A 12,903-nucleotide genomic window follows, 5' to 3' on the forward strand; every position below is an offset into this window, starting at 1 on the left:
CAATATCTAATAATAACTATATAACAATAATAATCATAACAATAACCTGCACAATATCTAATAATAACTATATAACAATAATAATCATAACAATAACCTGTACAATATCTAATAATAACTATATAATAATAATAATCATAACAATAACCTGCACAATATCTAATAATAACTATATAATAATAATAATCATAACAATAACCTGCACAATATCTAATAATAACTATATAATAATAATAATCATAACAATAACCTGTACAATATCTAATAATAACTATATAACAATAATCATCATAACAATAACCTGCACAATATCTAATAATAACTATTGAACAATAATAATAATCATAACAATAACCTGCACAATATCTAATAATAACTATATCATAATAATAATCATAACAATAACCTGTACAATATCTAATAATAACTATATAACAATAATAATCATAACAATAACCTGTACAATATCTAATAATAACTATATAACAATAATAATCATAACAATAACCTGCACAATATCTAATAATAACTATATAACAATAATCATAACAATAACCTGTACAATATCTAATAATAACTATATAACAATAATCATAACAATAACCTGTACAATATCTAATAATAACTATATAACAATAATAATCATAACAATAACCTGCACAATATCTAATAATAACTATATAACAATAATAATCATAACAATAACCTGTACAATATCTAATAATAACTATATAATAATAATAATCATAACAATAACCTGCACAATATCTAATAATAACTATATAATAATAATAATCATAACAATAACCTGTACAATATCTAATAATAACTATATAATAATAATAATCATAATAATAACCTGCACAATATCTAATAATAACTATATAATAATAATCATAACAATAACCTGTACAATATCTAATAATAACTATATAACAATAATAATCATAACAATAACCTGTACAATATCTAATAATAACTATATAACAATAATCATAACAATAACCTGCACAATATCTAATAATAACTATATAACAAAAATAATCATAACAATAACCTTCACAATATTTAATAATAACTATATAACAATAATAATCATAACAATAACCTGTACAATATCTAATAATAACTATATAACAATAATAATCATAACAATAACCTGTACAATATCTAATAATAACTATATAATAATAATCATAACAATAACCTGCACAATATCTAATAATAACTATATAATAATAATCATAACAATAACCTGTACAATATCTAATAATAACTATATAATAATAATCATAACAATAACCTGCACAATATCTAATAATAACTATATAATAATAATCATAACAATAACCTGCACAATATCTAATAATAACTATATAACAATAATAATCATAACAATAACCTGCACAATATCTAATAATAACTATATAATAATAATCATAACAATAACCTGAACAATATCTAATAATAACTATATAATAATAATAATCATAACAATAACCTGCACAATATCTAATAATAACTATATAATAATAATAATCATAACAATAACCTGCACAATATCTAATAATAACTATATAACAATAATAATCATAACAATAACCTGCACAATATCTAATAATAACTATATAACAATAATAATCATAACAATAACCTGTACAATATCTAATAATAACTATATAATAATAATCATAACAATAACCTGTACAATATCTAATAATAACTATATAACAATAATAATCATAACAATAACCTGTACAATATCTAATAATAACTATATAATAATAATCATAACAATAACCTGTACAATATCTAATAATAACTATATAATAATAATCATAACAATAACCTGTACAATATCTAATAATAACTATATAACAATAATAATCATAACAATAACCTGCACAATATCTAATAATAACTATATAACAATAATAATCATAACAATAACCTGTACAATATCTAATAATAACTATATAACAATAATAATCATAACAATAACCTGTACAATATCTAATAATAACTATATAATAATAATCATAACAATAACCTGTACAATATCTAATAATAACTATATAATAATAATCATAACAATAACCTGTACAATATCTAATAATAACTATATAACAATAATAATCATAACAATAACCTGCACAATATCTAATAATAACTATATAATAATAATCATAACAATAACCTGCACAATATCTAATAATAACTATATAATAATAATAATCATAACAATAACCTGTACAATATCTAATAATAACTATATAATAATAATCATAACAATAACCTGCACAATATCTAATAATAACTATATAATAATAATCATAACAATAACCTGTACAATACCTAATAATAACTATATAATAATAATCATAACAATAACCTGTACAATATCTAATAATAACTATATAATAATAATCATAACAATAACCTGTACAATACCTAATAATAACTATATAATAATAATCATAACAATAACCTGTACAATATCTAATAATAACTATATAATAATAATAATCATAACAATAACCTGTACAATATCTAATAATAACTATATAATAATAATAATCATAACAATAACCTGTACAATATCTAATAATAACTATATAACAATAATAATCATAACAATAACCTGTACAATACCTAATAATAACTATATAATAATAATCATAACAATAACCTGTACAATATCTAATAATAACTATATAATAATAATCATAACAATAACCTGTACAATATCTAATAATAACTATATAATAATAATCATAACAATAACCTGCACAATATCTAATAATAACTATATAATAATAATAATCATAACAATAACCTGTACAATATCTAATAATAACTATATAACAATAATAATCATAACAATAACCTGTACAATATCTAATAATAACTATATAATAATAATCATAACAATAACCTGTACAATATCTAATAATAACTATATAATAATAATCATAACAATAACCTGTACAATATCTAATAATAACTATATAACAATAATAATCATAACAATAACCTGCACAATATCTAATAATAACTATATAATAATAATCATAACAATAACCTGCACAATATCTAATAATAACTATATAATAATAATAATCATAACAATAACCTGTACAATATCTAATAATAACTATATAATAATAATCATAACAATAACCTGCACAATATCTAATAATAACTATATAATAATAATCATAACAATAACCTGTACAATACCTAATAATAACTATATAATAATAATCATAACAATAACCTGTACAATATCTAATAATAACTATATAATAATAATCATAACAATAACCTGTACAATACCTAATAATAACTATATAATAATAATAATCATAACAATAACCTGTACAATATCTAATAATAACTATATAATAATAATAATCATAACAATAACCTGTACAATATCTAATAATAACTATATAATAATAATCATAACAATAACCTGTACAATACCTAATAATAACTATATAATAATAATAATCATAACAATAACCTGTACAATATCTAATAATAACTATATAATAATAATAATCATAACAATAACCTGTACAATACCTAATAATAACTATATAATAATAATCATAACAATAACCTGTACAATATCTAATAATAACTATATAATAATAATAATCATAACAATAACCTGTACAATATCTAATAATAACTATATAATAATAATAATCATAACAATAACCTGTACAATATCTAATAATAACTATATAACAATAATAATCATAACAATAACCTGAACAATATCTAATAATAACTATATAATAATAATAATCATAACAATAACCTGTACAATAGCTAATAATAACTATATAACAATAATAATCATAACAATAACCTGCACAATATCTAATAATAACTATATAACAATAATAATCATAACAATAACCTGCACAATATCTAATAATAACTATATAACAATAATAATCATAACAATAACCTGCACAATATCTAATAATAACTATATAATAATAATCATAACAATAACCTGTACAATATCTAATAATAACTATATAATAATAATCATAACAATAACCTGTACAATATCTAATAATAACTATATAATAATAATAATAACAATAACCTGCACAATATCTAATAATAACTATATAATAATAATCATAACAATAACCTGTACAATATCTAATAATAACTATATAACAATAATAATCATAACAATAACCTGCACAATATCTAATAATAACTATATAATAATAATCATAACAATAACCTGTACAATATCTAATAATAACTATATAATAATAATAATCATAACAATAACCTGCACAATATCTAATAACTATATAATAATAATAATCATAACAATAACCTGTACAATATCTAATAATAACTATATAACAATAATAATCATAACAATAACCTGCACAATATCTAATAATAACTATATAACAATAATAATCATAACAATAACCTGTACAATATCTAATAATAACTATATAATAATAATAATCATAATAATAACCTGCACAATATCTAATAATAACTATATAACAATAATAATCATAACAATAACCTGTACAATATCTAATAATAACTATATAACAATAATCATAACAATAACCTGTACAATATCTAATAATAACTATATAACAATAATAATCATAACAATAACCTGTACAATATCTAATAATAACTATATAACAATAATAATCATAACAATAACCTTCACAATATCTAATAATAACTATATAACAATAATAATCATAACAATAACCTGTACAATATCTAATAATAACTATATAACAATAATAATCATAACAATAACCTGTACAATATCTAATAATAACTATATAATAATAATCATAACAATAACCTGTTCAATATGTAATAATAACTATATAACAATAATAATCATAACAATAACCTGCACAATATCTAATAATAACTATATAATAATAATCATAACAATAACCTGTACAATACCTAATAATAACTATATAACAATAATAATCATAACAATAACCTGTACAATATCTAATAATAACTATATAACAATAATAATCATAACAATAACCTGTACAATATCTAATAATAACTATATAATAATAATCATAACAATAACCTGTTCAATATGTAATAATAACTATATAACAATAATAATCATAACAATAACCTGCACAATATCTAATAATAACTATATAATAATAATCATAACAATAACCTGCACAATATCTAATAATAACTATATAACAATAATAATCATAACAATAACCTGAACAATATCTAATAATAACTATATAATAATAATAATCATAACAATAACCTGCACAATATCTAATAATAACTATATAACAATAATAATCATAACAATAACCTGCACAATATCTAATAATAACTATATAACAATAATAATCATAACAATAACCTGCACAATATCTAATAATAACTATATAATAATAATAATCATAACAATAACCTGTACAATATCTAATAATAACTATATAATAATAATCATAACAATAACCTGTACAATATCTAATAATAACTATATAACAATAATAATCATAACAATAACCTGTACAATATCTAATAATAACTATATAATAATAATCATAACAATAACCTGTACAATATCTAATAATAACTATATAATAATAATCATAACAATAACCTGCACAATATCTAATAATAACTATATAACAATAATAATCATAACAATAACCTGCACAATATCTAATAATAACTATATAATAATAATAATCATAACAATAACCTGTACAATATCTAATAATAACTATATAACAATAATAATCATAACAATAACCTGCACAATATCTAATAATAACTATATAACAATAATAATCATAACAATAACCTGCACAATATCTAATAATAACTATATAATAATAATAATAATCATAACAATAACCTGTACAATATCTAATAATAACTATATAACAATAATAATCATAACAATAACCTGCACAATATCTAATAATAACTATATAATAATAATAATCATAACAATAACCTGTACAATATCTAATAATAACTATATAATAATAATCATAACAATAACCTGTACAATATCTAATAATAACTATATAATAATAATCATAACAATAACCTGTACAATATCTAATAATAACTATATAACAATAATAATCATAACAATAACCTGCACAATATCTAATAATAACTATATAATAATAATCATAACAATAACCTGCACAATATCTAATAATAACTATATAATAATAATCATAACAATAACCTGTACAATACCTAATAATAACTATATAATAATAATCATAACAATAACCTGCACAATATCTAATAATAACTATATAATAATAATCATAACAATAACCTGTACAATACCTAATAATAACTATATAATAATAATAATCATAACAATAACCTGTACAATATCTAATAATAACTATATAACAATAATCATAACAATAACCTGTACAATATCTAATAATAACTATATAATAATAATCATAACAATAACCTGTACAATATCTAATAATAACTATAAAATAATAATAATCATAACAATAACCTGTACAATATCTAATAATAACTATATAACAATAATAATCATAACAATAACCTGCACAATATCTAATAATAACTATATAATAATAATAATCATAACAATAACCTGTACAATATCTAATAATAACTATATAACAATAATAATCATAACAATAACCTGTACAATATCTAATAATAACTATATAACAATAATCATAAGAATAACCTGCACAATATCTAATAATAACTATATAATAATAATCATAACAATAACCTGCACAATATCTAATAATAACTATATAATAATAATAATCATAACAATAACCTGTACAATATCTAATAATAACTATATAACAATAATAATCATAACAATAACCTGCACAATATCTAATAATAACTATATAATAATAATAATCATAACAATAACCTGTACAATATCTAATAATAACTATATAACAATAATAATCATAACAATAACCTGCACAATATCTAATAATAACTATATAATAATAATAATCATAACAATAACCTGTACAATATCTAATAATAACTATATAATAATAATCATAACAATAACCTGTACAATATCTAATAATAACTATATAATAATAATCATAACAATAACCTGTACAATATCTAATAATAACTATATAACAATAATAATCATAACAATAACCTGCACAATATCTAATAATAACTATATAATAATAATCATAACAATAACCTGCACAATATCTAATAATAACTATATAATAATAATCATAACAATAACCTGTACAATACCTAATAATAACTATATAATAATAATCATAACAATAACCTGCACAATATCTAATAATAACTATATAATAATAATCATAACAATAACCTGTACAATACCTAATAATAACTATATAATAATAATAATCATAACAATAACCTGTACAATATCTAATAATAACTATATAACAATAATCATAACAATAACCTGTACAATATCTAATAATAACTATATAATAATAATCATAACAATAACCTGTACAATATCTAATAATAACTATAAAATAATAATAATCATAACAATAACCTGTACAATATCTAATAATAACTATATAACAATAATAATCATAACAATAACCTGCACAATATCTAATAATAACTATATAATAATAATAATCATAACAATAACCTGTACAATATCTAATAATAACTATATAACAATAATAATCATAACAATAACCTGTACAATATCTAATAATAACTATATAACAATAATCATAAGAATAACCTGCACAATATCTAATAATAACTATATAATAATAATCATAACAATAACCTGCACAATATCTAATAATAACTATATAATAATAATAATCATAACAATAACCTGTACAATATCTAATAATAACTATATAACAATAATAATCATAACAATAACCTGCACAATATCTAATAATAACTATATAATAATAATAATCATAACAATAACCTGTACAATATCTAATAATAACTATATAACAATAATAATCATAACAATAACCTGCACAATATCTAATAATAACTATATAACAATAATCATAACAATAACCTGCACAATATCTAATAATAACTATATAACAATAATAATCATAACAATAACCTGCACAATATCTAATAATAACTATATAACAATAATAATCATAACAATAACCTGCACAATATCTAATAATAACTATATAATAATAATAATAATAATAATCATAACAATAACCTGTACAATATCTAATAATAACTATATAACAATAATAATCATAACAATAACCTGCACAATATCTAATAATAACTATATAATAATAATAATCATAACAATAACCTGTACAATATCTAATAATAACTATATAATAATAATCATAACAATAACCTGTACAATATCTAATAATAACTATATAATAATAATCATAACAATAACCTGTACAATATCTAATAATAACTATATAACAATAATAATCATAACAATAACCTGCACAATATCTAATAATAACTATATAATAATAATCATAACAATAACCTGCACAATATCTAATAATAACTATATAATAATAATCATAACAATAACCTGTACAATACCTAATAATAACTATATAATAATAATCATAACAATAACCTGCACAATATCTAATAATAACTATATAATAATAATCATAACAATAACCTGTACAATATCTAATAATAACTATATAACAATAATCATAACAATAACCTGTACAATATCTAATAATAACTATATAATAATAATCATAACAATAACCTGTACAATACCTAATAATAACTATATAATAATAATAATCATAACAATAACCTGTACAATATCTAATAATAACTATATAACAATAATCATAACAATAACCTGTACAATATCTAATAATAACTATATAATAATAATCATAACAATAACCTGTACAATATCTAATAATAACTATAAAATAATAATAATCATAACAATAACCTGTACAATATCTAATAATAACTATATAATAATAATCATAACAATAACCTGTACAATATCTAATAATAACTATATAATAATAATCATAACAATAAATAAAACAATTACTTTTATATCTACCAAAATCCCTGCTCCGCAGACTGTAGAGGAGCCGTGTACTTACAGGACCTGCGATGATGTCACCGTCATGTGATCAGTCACATGGAGGAGGAGGAGTCACATGATCAGGGGCTGCTGCTCTAGGCTCATCTGCTCAGTGTATGCAGGACTCTGCTGTGCTGGTTGTGATCGCTGCTGGATGAGCTGAAGTTATGTGTATGCAGCAGAGCTGTGTGTGTGTGATGTGCGTGGTGCAGAGCTGTGTATGTGTGTGTTATATATGTCTGCAGCAGAGCTGTGTGTAATGTGCATGTAGCTGAGCTGTATGTGTACACAGTAGAGCTGTATATGTGTAATGTGCATGTAGCTGAGCTGTATGTGTACACAGTAGAGCTGTATATGTGTAATGTGCATGTAGCTGAGCTGTATGTGTACACAGTAGAGCTGTATATGTGTAATGTGCATGTAGCTGAGCTGTATGTGTACACAGTAGAGCTGTATGTGTAATGTGCATGTAGCTGAGCTGTATGTGTACACAGTAGAGCTGTATATGTGTAATGTGCATGTAGCTGAGCTGTATGTGTACACAGTAGAGCTGTATATGTGTAATGTACATATAGCTGAGCTGTATGTGTACACAGTAGAGCTGTATATGTGTAATGTGCATGTAGCTGAGCTGTATGTGTACACAGTAGAGCTGTATATGTGTAATGTACATGTAGCTGAGCTGTATGTGTACACAGTAGAGCTGTATATGTGTAATGTGCATGTAGCTGAGCTGTATGTGTACACAGTAGAGCTGTATATGTGTAATGTACATGTAGCTGAGCTGTATGTGTACACAGTAGAGCTGTATATGTGTAATGTACATGTAGCTGTGCTGTATGTGTACACAGTAGAGCTGTATATGTGTAATGTACATGTAGATGAGCTGTATGTGTACACAGTAGAGCTGTATATGTGTTATGTACATGTAGCTGAGCTGTATGTGTACACAGTAGTGCTGTATATGTGTAATGTACATGTAGCTGAGCTGTATGTGTACACTGTAGAGCTGTATATGTGTAATGTGCATGTAGCTGAGCTGTATGTGTACACAGTAGTGCTGTATATGTGTAATGTACATGTAGCTGAGCTGTATGTGTACACAGTAGAGCTGTATATGTGTAATGTACATGTAGCTGGGCTGTATGTGTACACAGTAGAGCTGTATATGTGTAATGTACATGTAGCTGAGCTGTTTGTGTACACTGTAGAGCTGTATATGTGTAATGTACATGTAGCTGAGCTGTACGTGTACACAGTAGAGCTGTATATGTGTAATGTACATGTAGCTGAGCTGTACGTGTACACAGTAGAGCTGTATATGTGTAATGTACATGTAGCTGAGCTGTACGTGTACACAGTAGAGCTGTATATGTGTAATGTGCATGTAGCTGAGCTGTACGTGTACACAGTAGAGCTGTATATGTGTAATGTACATGTAGCTGAGCTGTATGTGTACACAGTAGAGCTGTATATGTGTAATGTGCATGTAGCTGAGCTGTATGTGTACACAGTAGAGCTGTATATGTGTAATGTGCATGTAGCTGAGCTGTACGTGTACACAGTAGAGCTGTATGTGTAATGTACATGTAGCTGAGCTGTATGTGTACACAGTAGAGCTGTGTGTAATGTGCATGTAGCTGAGCTGTATGTGTACACAGTAGAGCTACATATGTGTAATGTGGATGTAGCTGAGCTGTATGTGTACACAGTAGAGCTGTATATGTGTAATGTGCATGTAGCTGAGCTGTATGTGTACACAGTAGAGCTACATATGTGTAATGTGGATGTAGCTGAGCTGTATGTGTACACAGTAGAGCTGTACATGTGTAATGTGCATGTAGCTGAGCTGTATGTGTACACAGTAGAGCTGTATATGTGTAATGTACATGTAGCTGAGCTGTATGTGTACACAGTAGAGCTGTATATGTGTAATGTGCATGTAGCTGAGCTGTATGTGTACACAGTAGAGCTGTATATGTGTAATGTGCATGTAGCTGAGCTGTACGTGTACACAGTAGAGCTGTATGTGTAATGTACATGTAGCTGAGCTGTATGTGTACACAGTAGAGCTGTGTGTAATGTGCATGTAGCTGAGCTGTATGTGTACACAGTAGAGCTACATATGTGTAATGTGGATGTAGCTGAGCTGTATGTGTACACAGTAGAGCTGTACATGTGTAATGTGCATGTAGCTGAGCTGTATGTGTACACAGTAGAGCTGTATATGTGTAATGTACATGTAGCTGAGCTGTATGTGTACACAGTAGAGCTGTATATGTGTAATGTACATGTAGCTGAGCTGTATGTGTACTCAGTAGTGCTGTATATGTGTAATATACATGTAGTTGAGCTGTATGTGTACACAGTAGAGCTGTTTATGTGTAATGTGCATGTAGCTGAGCTGTATGTGTACACAGTAGAGCTGTATATGTGTAATGTACATGTAGCTGACCTGTATGTGTACACAGTAGAGCTGTACAGTAGGTGAAATAAGTATTGAACATGTCATCATGTTTCTCACTCAATATATTTCCAAAGAAACCAAAACAAATTAACACAGAAATTAAGTTGTGTAATAATGTGAAATGGGAAAAAGTTTTAAAACACTTGAAGAAAGGGAGGTGTAAAAAGGCCTGGAAAGCCAATACATCAGTTGAACTCTATCAGTAATTTCAAATCAACCCAGCCTCTTGTCAGTACAAATTACTATCAGCCGGTTCAGTCCCAACTGGCGAAACGGTTTCATTGCCGAGATGTCACACAAGACACGTCTCATGATGGGGAAAAGCAAAGAGCCGTCTCCAGACCTTCACAACCTCATTGTTGTAGAACATGATGATGACAATGTTGGTTACAGGCGCATTTCTAAGCTTCAGAATGTTTCGGCTTTGTTGGGGCCATAATAGGAAAGTAGAAAGACAAATCATTTCCCCATAAATTTGCCTCAGCCGGGTGAATGTGACCACAAGAAATCACATTTGGAGTTTACCGCAGTCATGTGGGAGACAAAGAAAACAGGAAGAAGGTGATCTGGTCAGATAAGAACAAAATATGTTTTTCACCTTGGTGCAAAACATTATGTGGCTGAAAGTCGTCATCGGAGGGATAATCCACCCAGATCAGACTTGCTCCATTCCTGGCCGTAGGATCGCAGACATCCTCGCCCTCATCAGGGACACCACGTAATCTGTCAGGGATCGCTGTGTGTCTTTGGTCCTGCTCAGTCTTGTCTCACATGTGGTGGTGGGCAGGGGGCTTCAGAGGGTCGGCTGGGGAAATGTTCTGCTCTTGTATTAACCTGACATACCTTGATATTTTCAGCACAGTGATGGTTAACAGCTGGAAAACCGACCCCTTTCTGGCCCTCTCCAGGGTCTGGCATCGCCGTCCTCTTTCACCTCTTTTGTTTGTGTTATAGAACTCCTCGCAGAGACTTTCTGGTAAAATCCACAGGTCAGAGGGATCACTGTACCGGGATCAGAACGTCAGGTGGACAAGTGTTCGCTGTATAAGGATGACGCGACCCTCTTCTCTGATGACCGGTATTCGGTGACGGTCCTTGTCCTGACTTGCAAAGGATTCAGCCGGAGCTTCAGAAACAATAGTCATCTGGGGAAAGTCAGGGGCCATTCAGGGAGTGGGCTCTGCCCCCCATCGACCCGTTCACTTCTCCATCCAACCAGACTTCTCTTGGGATCTTTGGAGTCTGGTTCAGAAAGTAAGGAGCGGCCCGAAAGTCTTGGCTG

The sequence above is a fragment of the Hyla sarda genome, chromosome 1 (genome assembly GCF_029499605.1).
Source record: "Hyla sarda isolate aHylSar1 chromosome 1, aHylSar1.hap1, whole genome shotgun sequence".
NCBI classification, from domain to species: Eukaryota; Metazoa; Chordata; class Amphibia; order Anura; family Hylidae; genus Hyla; species Hyla sarda.